We start from the raw sequence: 9,699 nt of genomic DNA, 5'->3' as shown, positions 1-9,699 counted from the left end.
AAAATACCACAGGAATGTAACTATATTAAATTTTATTTTTTGGCGTTATTGCTCATTATTAGGGTTAGTCTTTCCTTTGATCTTTTTATTATGTAGAAATCATTTATTATGTAGAAATCATAATGGACCTATGTGTTTTCAAGCATGTGTTTATCTCTAAAATTCAACTTTTATCATAGACGATAAAGGATATCCTCTTAAATATATCTGAAAATAATTATATGTACGCTTGTGTCTTGCAATGAAAATAAATAAAATACATAACCAAATAATTTTAAATGTAGAACTATATTTGATACAACATTTTAATACAATAACTATTATATGTTACATTTTCAAGAGAGATATCGATATCGACAACAAGGTTCTAATCATAACAAAGTAACCAAAGTATTATAAGGGATCAAACACCAAAAATATCATATATAAAGAGTATTATCTATGATAGGATTACATCTCTTTTTTTCTACAAATACACATACAACATTCACACGCTCAGATGATAATGTCGAATCATTTTAAATTCAAGTACTATGTAAGTATAATAACATTTGAAAAGTATGAATATAAAAAAAATTGTGATCAAATATCAACGTACAATAATTATCGTGCAACGCACGTTCATAGAAACTAGTGTATATAAAAGAGGGGGAAAATAGTGCTGACATGACACCCCTCTTAGTCTCGGAAAAGCATTTATCTTTTTTTTTTCATTTTTTTTTTGAGTTTTCCTCTCATTTTTCTACAAAACGGAGGGGGAAAAAAAAATAATAAAAGCGTGATTCGGTTACTACAGAAGCCTCATTACTTTTCCCTTTTCCATTTAAGAGTTCCATCTATTTGCCATCTCCTGTTCTCATTTCGAACTTTTGATTATATTTTCATATTTGAATTGTTCGATTTTGTGTTTGTTTAATTGTTTTGGTGAAACATTTTACTTATTCGGTAATTCGCATATTCTTTGTTATCGTGTTCGTTATTCCCTCTTATATTCTGATTATTTATACCTTTAATTATAACAGATGTATGGAGGAGTGCAGAATGAGGGCCTAACATCCAGGGGTGGATTTACCCTTTTTGAAGCGGTGTCATCCGACACCGCTTCGCCGAACTTTTTTATTAAATATATATAAGTAATATGCAAAAGAAAAAAGGCGTCAAGTAAAATAAAATGACAAAACCTAGTCAAAGTAGCATAGTTAGTTCACTGGTAAATCCTCTGAAATTTAAGGCAGTGGTCAGCGGTTCAAGGCTTTCGCTGCCGAGATCATGATAAAAGTTTTTCAGGTCTTAGGGAACTTGGTAATCTTTCCATAAAACTAGTGGAGACAAAGAAGCATGCGACTTATCTTCTTTGTTTTTCAACTTAAAAAATTTTCTTTGCTTTTGCCAATTACTACCGCTACTGTTGAGAGAGCTTTTTCGGCAATGAAGTTGATTAAGACCGATTTGCAGAGTCGAATAGATGATGAGTTTTTCAGTAGCTTGGTGCCTTACATAGAAAATGATGTATTTAGTCTTATTCCTAATGAGGTTGTTATGAATACCTTCCAAAATATGAAAACTCATCTAGGAGAGTTATAGTAAGGTACTTTTAAAATATGATGTCGTTACTATATTTGTTTCTTTGTCTACTTCTTTAAATATCAACATCACTTATGAAAAATCTTGCGTACGCTCTGCATAGGTCAATCGAGAAACTTCCAATGGTTCATTTACACTTGAGCTTCTATATTCTTTTACTTTTGTGTTTTGTTGTTTTGCAAAAGGGGATTTTGCTTAAGGAGGACAAAAATTAATATTTATACTTTAAAAGTAGATGTATTACAAGAATGCGCTAACAACTTGCTGTGATTTCATAAAGCTTTCTTTGAGAATACAATGTTGCTGTGAGACCGTGAGAGCTGTTGGCCATCAGGATCCTTACAGCTTGTTTGGATGGTTGTTACATATCGTTTCATAATGTATCGTATTGTATTGTATTGTATTGTATTGTACTGTATCGTTTGATGAATATAATGTTTGGATGGATTGTATTGTTTTGCCGTCATTTCATGGTATCATGCACCAGTAATATAATGAATAAACTTGCAATATTATAAAGAAAATTATGAGATGGTATATAAAAAGGTAGGGTAAATGATAAAATAAAATTATTTAACAATAATGAAGGGTGAGATTGAGAGAAAAACACAAGGAAACGATGCGACCACTCCAAATCAGTCGTTACATAAAGTGGCACATTTCATCGTTACGTAACGACAGATTTAACGATACGATACAATAAAATTTAAGTAACAATCAAAACAGACATTGTATTTAAAGTAACAATACGATACAATAGAACTGGTAACAACCATCCAAACAACCTACTAACTTGTAATGCATTTTCTGAATTCTGCTATTTAATTTGTATTTTTATATCAGCTTGAAAAATGTAATTTTCGCACGTCTTTGAAAAAAACTCAATTGTTTGCTTAAGCACGTGCCTTATTAGGCTAACACAATTTGATTTGTCCCATCACTTATCCAGTGTTGCTAATTACTGTATAAGATCCAATTTTTTAGAATTTGCACAGTTGTTTCAATGTTAGAGTAAGCAATGAACTTTTTCTCTTTTATTTTCACTTAATACATGTAAAATTTATCAATTAACGCAACGCTGGTTTATTTGTTTAATATTTTATTTGCCTTCATATATCTCCGTCGTTTTTCAAATATAACAAACAAATTGGTTATTAAGGAGTATATTCTGGCTTATTGCTTAAGAACATATTATCTTTCATTTATTTAATGTTCAATTTGTTGAGTTTTAACTTTTCCCACATGGAATCAACCTTAAGAATATTATCACAACAAAGAGTAACTAATCTTTTTAAATTTGCGCGGACAAATTTCCTAGTTAACGTATAAGTTGGATTACGAATTAATGAGATTTATAAGAAGCATTCTACAATTGCGATTACAAGTCCGAATGCCATTTATAACTTGCATTAACTTCTTTATCCAGCAGTTGACCAAATCTTTGTAAAGTCCAAATTTCGATTTGTCGGTGCTTTCTTGAGCTGAGGGTCTCCTGGAAACAGCTTCTCTGCCCCTCGGGGTAGGGGTAAAGTTTGCGTACATACTACCCTCCCCAGACCTCACTTGTGGAATTATACTGGGATGTTGTTGTTGTTGAAAACCTACAAAGAGCTCTAATTTTTTAAGTTGTATGTTGTAGCATCTGGAGGACATTCGAAATCATCAAACTTATTGAAGTTCTCAAATGCAGTCTTTCCCCGACCCAATATTGAAAATATATGAATAATGTGTTAAGCATGAAGCTGAGCCATTGAAGCAACGACGATACGAGGTTTGACTTCTTCTCAACTCTTTAACAACTAGAAGAAGTGCAATTGTATATAAACCCTCCAAATATCTTTTCTTCCTCTAATACGTGACAATGTTCCTTTGTAAAGGAGGAAAATTCAACAATTTATTTTTTCCTCGATCCATTTCTCATTCACACTATTTTTTTTAGCTAAAACCAACACAAACAAGATACCAATCTTCTTTTCTCCAATCTGCTTCACCAAATCCCAGAAAGCATAGGCATTCTCAGGTGCATTATGCATACCATAAGGAGAATATATGAATGTGTCTTGAATACGCACTCACGTCGTCGTCTCCTCCATATCTATTTCCTCCGCCTTTTCATCGTCGTCGTTAAAACCAATATTAAAAACAACGGATCGATCCATGATTTAAATTCTATGTGTTCAAGTTTTAATGTTTTTAATATTAAACACATTACATTCAGATGAACGATTACTGAGTAGTACCCGAGGAAGAAATGCATAGCCATGTAAGAAATCATATTTAATACATAAAAAGGATTACAAACCTTAAATATGATTCAGGTGTTACATAATTGGAAAATGGAGAATTGGAGCTACTGTTATTTTCTATTTTATTTTAATTATATTTGGCCTATAGCAATTTGAGCTAGTGTTTGTTGACAACTTTAGAGTAATATTTTCTATAAGTAGTTTAATTTCTAGATTATGGTCTAATATTTTCAATTAATTTGTGCTAAACCTTCAAATTTCGCTCTAAATTTTGTTGTCATAGATAGGGCTATGCATAATTTGGTAAATATCGAATTAACGTATCGAAACCAAAAATTTTGGTATTTGGTATTCGATATTTTAGTATTCGCTATGGTATTTGGTTTAAGTTTTAAAAAAAATTGGTACTAGATATGGTATTTGGTATTTTAAAATGAAATACCGATACCGCACCGAAATATATATTATATTACACAATACACATATTATTAATTATAACATAAATATCAAAAATCTAAAATTTTACTTTCCTTTATTCTCTAAGTTCATAAATTAACTCTAAGCAAACAACATGACATTTCTAATGATCAAATTTATTTTCTTTATGTATAATTTTCTTTCTCTGGGTTTATATTTACTGGTTTTGGATAAAACTTTTGTCAACAAATATTTTTAGTTTTTTACTTTTGAGTACTTTAATTAAGAATATTATAGTTTATGACTCTTGTATTAGTTAGTATTCAAACCGAATAAATCAGTGTTAGCGAACCGAATAAATCGAAATCGAAAGAAGAAAAATCGAACCATACCAAAATTAATTAGGTACTATATTGATATAACATTTTAAGAAACGGAATAGAAAATATCAAACTGTACCGGACCCAACGCCAGTTCTTTTTCCCTCTTTTTTAGGGATTTGAAAAACAAACCCAAATCCATCTTCTTCTCCTCTCATTATTCGTTACTCTCGTTGAACTGCTTCAATTCTCCATTAGCCGAAAATAGAGGCTGAGAAGTGTCCCATTTGGTGGCCGCCGGCGAAGCTGTTCGAAAAAAGGGTCAGAAAATTTAATTTCTGAAAATCTTAGTGTACTTGCATCTGCTGTCTCGTGCATATTTGAATGTTATAGAAATTTTTTGTGTTAATGAGGTCGCTAATTAAACCCTACTTTTATGGATTCAATTAATGATTCATTTAGTTGTTCGCTTTCACTGATAGGTGTTTGTTTACTGGCGTCATATACTGATATACAATGACAATTATTTTCTAATTGTGTATATCTCTTATTACTCGATCCGTTTCAATTTACGTGAGTTAGTTTGACTTAGCTTAAAGTTTAAGAAAAAAAACAACAAGATATTTTTGAAACTTGTGGTCTAAAAATCTTAGAGGGTAAAAGCTTTTGCAGGGACTTCAATTTTTATGGTTATAAAAGCTTCTCATTAAGGGAAAATTGTATAAAATGAAAAGTGTTAAACTGCTTCCAAATATAGAAATGCATCATTCTTTGAGGGTGTTTGGCTAAACTTATAAGTTGGTCAAATTGGCTTATAAACACTTTTTGCTTATCTACGCGTTTGGTTAAATTAAAAGTGCTTATAAGTTAAGTGCTTATAAGTTAAAAATAAGTCAAAAGCCATAAGTTGGTCTCCCACAACTTATCAAATTTCAGCTTATAAGAACTTTAGGTTTGACCAAAATATTTACTATTCTATCCCTAAAATACTTCTTTTTAAAACAAAACTCTTCGTATATCTAGTTCTTCAGCTGCTTATTATTTATTTCAGCACTTTTATCAAAACACGTAACTGCTTATTTTAAATCAGTTTCAGCACTTAAAAGTGCTTTTCAGCACCTAATGCTTATCAGCTACTCTAAATCAGCTAAGCCAAACTGGCTCTTTGTGAAATGGAAACGGAGGGAGTATCTATTTGCCTTAGATGTCGTGTTTGAAATTTAGAATTGTAACTACACCAAAAGTGAAATTCATGCCAAACTCTGTTTACAGAATTTATGATAATATGGCGGGACTGCAAGATGTGGCTGATTGGTCGGACCTTCAACATGATCTGCTGGTTCTAATAGTTAGACGTTTAAATTTGATTGAAGACTACCTTAATTTCGGCATGGTCTGCAAATCGTGGCACTCTATGGCCACCAAGGCCAATTTTAACAGTGACTTGCCTAGGATTTCCTGGCTGATGTTAGCTGAGGAGGAGGATGATAACACCTGTATAAAATTCTTCAGTCTCTATAATGGCATGATTTTGAAGAAGCGGATTCCGGGAGCCAGTGGAAAATGATGTGTGGAGTCTATGGGGTGCCTTATCACAGTGGGAAAAGACGAGGGTGAAATCAGTCTGTTACATCCCTTCTCTGGTGTTCAGATCGAATTGCCCCATCAAAATGCCACTGAAGATTATTATGAACTCAACGACACTGAAGAACCGTGGACCTTTATCAGGAAAGCAGTTCTCTCAGCTAATCCTTCTCAGACATCTGACTATGTTCTCATGGTCATTGAGGGACCCAACCAATTCCTTAGTTTTTAGAGACTAGGAGATTTACTATGGACCAGGATTGGGAGTGGAACCTCTTTCCAACATGTTAGTGATGTGGTATATTTTGATGGCCTCTTTTACACGGTTGCTTATGGCGGCTTTGTCTATGTTTGTGATGTTGCTCTCTCTGGACCTGCTAAAACTCATTTCGTAGCAAAGTTACACGGGATCCAGATGCGGAGTGTTACATCCTAGAATCATTAGGATCATTATTTGTAGTTACGCTATATTATGTAATAAAGAGAGTCGAGAATGATCTTGAGATTCCATTGACGCCCATCTATACCACAGATAGTGTGAAGTGGACATATCGGACAACAAATATTCAAGTTTTCCAGGTAGATTTAGCTGTTGGCAAAATGATTGAGACCAGGGATTTATGGGACAGAGCTTTTTTTCTGGGCGCTAATGCTTCTCTTTCAGTCCAAGCTTCTCAATTTCCAGGAATCAAGCGCAATCATATTTATTTTACAGATAATTGTTTGATTGAGCACACTGAGTTTGAAGAAGGAGGCGGCTCGGACATGGGGGTGTTCAACTTAGCAGATGGAAGTTTCCAGCCGCATTACGAGGGTATTTCCCTCAGTCGTGTTTGTCCGCCACTTTGGGTCACACCAACTCTGCGTTGAGTGAGTCACCTTTCTTTATTTACTCTATTTATTATGCTATATGTTTTATTTTACCCTGAAAGCCGAGTTCGTTTAAAACATTTAAACGTGCCATTTACCTTCAGACTTGATTGATGTATCTTTCTTATTATCCATATAATTGGATAAGGTACACCCATTAGTTGTTATACTTCCTTGCTTCATGGTATGTTGTGTTGGAATGCATTACTGCTTCGAAACCTCTTTCTATATCAGTATTGTCCTTGTTCTCAAGTTTCCTACCGGAAACCGTTCATGATCTAATAATATTGATGTGCAATCACCATGCAATTTGCAATTGATATGCTAACTGAAACACAAAAGTAGGAGATGTAACCATATTCTAGCTGTCTATAGAACAGAAAGAGGGTGTAAGATGCTTCTATTACTCTGCTTCAATAAATGTGTTTCGAAGTTATTTTTTAAGGGCTTAAGTCCAAGTGGGAATTGATCTATTACAAGGTAAAATGAGTTTCATACAAAGAATAAATATATGATGGAGATGCTTGAACGGACTGCCATTCTGCTTGTACTAGTTTAATTGTTAGCTTCTCTTGCTTGGAACAGTAGAAGCAACAAGGCAATGTTTGAGGTTCTTCATTTTGATGTTTCTGTTGCATCCTCTTCTTGAATCATCCTTTGAATTCACCTAACTCTTAATCCTTGTGGCCGATGTTACATCAACTTTGACCTGGATCATCCTTTTAAAAACCTCTTAATCCTGCTGACGGATGTTACATCAACTTTGACCTTGTAAGCACTACCATGTCTTCCTTTCTCAACCAATTCAGCTGGAGCTTAAATTAAAACCTCGAACTCAGTTTTTTTGAGCCAAGAGGATATAAAAAGGTTAATGAGGCCGTTGCGCTTTCTCGGGATGTTATTGAATAGTTCAGCTGGACTCACTAACAGAGCCGAATGGTCTTGTTTTGAAAGTGAAGGTTTTGTACATTTTCTGCTTATACTATTTCATTTGAGCGCTGTTTCTCTTTTCTCCTTGTTGCTCTTAAAAAGTATTTATGCAAGTTGAATTATGATAACCGACCCAACAATAGCACCAGATAAGATAGAAACTGGAGGGGGGTTGGGGGGGGGGGGGGTATTTCCAGGAACTGAATACTGAAATTAGTGTAAGTGACATTGAATTCTGCTCACTTGGCTGGTATTTCTCATCCAAAAAGATTAGGTACATGAAATACTTTGATTTGTTCCTGTATACTAATCAGAAAAGAACAGGTTAACAAATGTTTATGTAAATATAATTAGTATAAATCTGGTTTATCACATCTTGTTGAGTTTGGAACAAGTATTTGCTGTCAGCTAGCAGGAAGACGCATCTAGGAGCATTTTTGTGTCTGTCAGATAAATGTGATAAAGACACCAAATACGCCCATGTCAACGGTGTTGAATAACTCATTCCATATTTGGTTAACTATGTAAAGAGTTCGGTTGTTTTCATGTGTCTTATTGGAAATTTTGCATGTTTAACTCCCCATGAACACGAGAAGTTTGTATACAGACATTTTTAACTGTAATTTGAGTTAATTCGTGGAATCTGAAATCTTAAAGTTCAAAATAGCACTCTTTCAAATAGGATATGAAAAGGTGACAGAGCCTGCAAACTGAGATTAGTTGTCGCCTATGGTGATACAACTATCTAAACGGATATTAGATGAAGGAGATGCGAGAGCAGAACCACTTCTCATTGTTGCACTGGTTTGAATGGTATCTAAATGGATTGTTGGATGAAGGAGATCCTCTTTTTCCCTTGTCTCTTGCTATTACTGTTTAACTGGCATGTCCCATTTATTTTAGATATTGCTTTTGATCATCCATGTTTCCTTGACAGGCATCCTTTGATTCATCAAAGCCAGTTACATCTGCTGATGTTCAGGAGATCTTTGAGAATCTTAGTGTAGGCGGGTAACTTAAGTTGTTTTGGATGTTCGAGGATGTAGCTTTGCAGCTAAACGTCTAGTATTTTAACTGCTCTATGTACAAGGAGAAGTGTTAATGTTGCTATTCAACTATCTACCTCTAGCTTATAGTAGTATGTTCTATGGTTAGACAATGCTATCATGTTACTGTTATGCACTTATGCTGAAAGAATTCCCTTGAGCAATGGAAATTGCTGTAAAATGTTTCTGCTGGATCGCAATTTCGCATTCTTCTTCCCTTCCCCTTTACAAGGTCCCTATTCTAGCTTCAAGAAAGGGAGCTTCTTGTAGTAGTTTGTACAATTCAGTATTGCATAACGCTGCTGTTTATATATCGATGTTGTTACTGCTCCTTTTCATTTTGTCCTTGAGCTGAGGATCCTCGGAAACAGCCTCTCTACCTCCACGAAGTTGGAGTAAGGTCTGTGTACACACTACTCTTCCCAGACCCTACTTATGGGAGTATACTAGGTATGCTATTGTTTGTTGTAGTATTGCATAACGCACAGGGGCATTGGCCAGAGTAGTAACAATAGTATAGTTCATGAAAGATTCTGACACTGAAATGCAGTATAAATTTAAGAGGTCTCTTTGGAATGCCGCTTTAATATTGAAAGAATAAGAAATTTATTAGATGAATTTAGCTTCAATTTTTTTTGTGTTTGATGATTTTTTGCAGAAAACAATTGAAGGAGTAGCCGATCACAAGTCATGCAAATCAAG

General features: G+C 34.1%; 1 pseudogene; it reads left to right on the top strand.

Annotated features, from left to right (window-relative positions):
* Nucleotides 1-4,716: 4,716 nt before the first annotated feature.
* Nucleotides 4,717-8,112, top strand: LOC107768275 (putative F-box protein At5g55150; annotated as a pseudogene).
* Nucleotides 8,113-9,699: the final 1,587 nt, after the last annotated feature.

Source organism: Nicotiana tabacum, chromosome 1 (genome assembly GCF_000715075.1).
Source record: "Nicotiana tabacum cultivar K326 chromosome 1, ASM71507v2, whole genome shotgun sequence".
NCBI lineage: Eukaryota > Viridiplantae > Streptophyta > Magnoliopsida > Solanales > Solanaceae > Nicotiana > Nicotiana tabacum.
The sequence above is the reverse complement of the archived record's forward strand: the minus strand, read 5'-3'. Positions and strand labels throughout refer to the sequence as shown.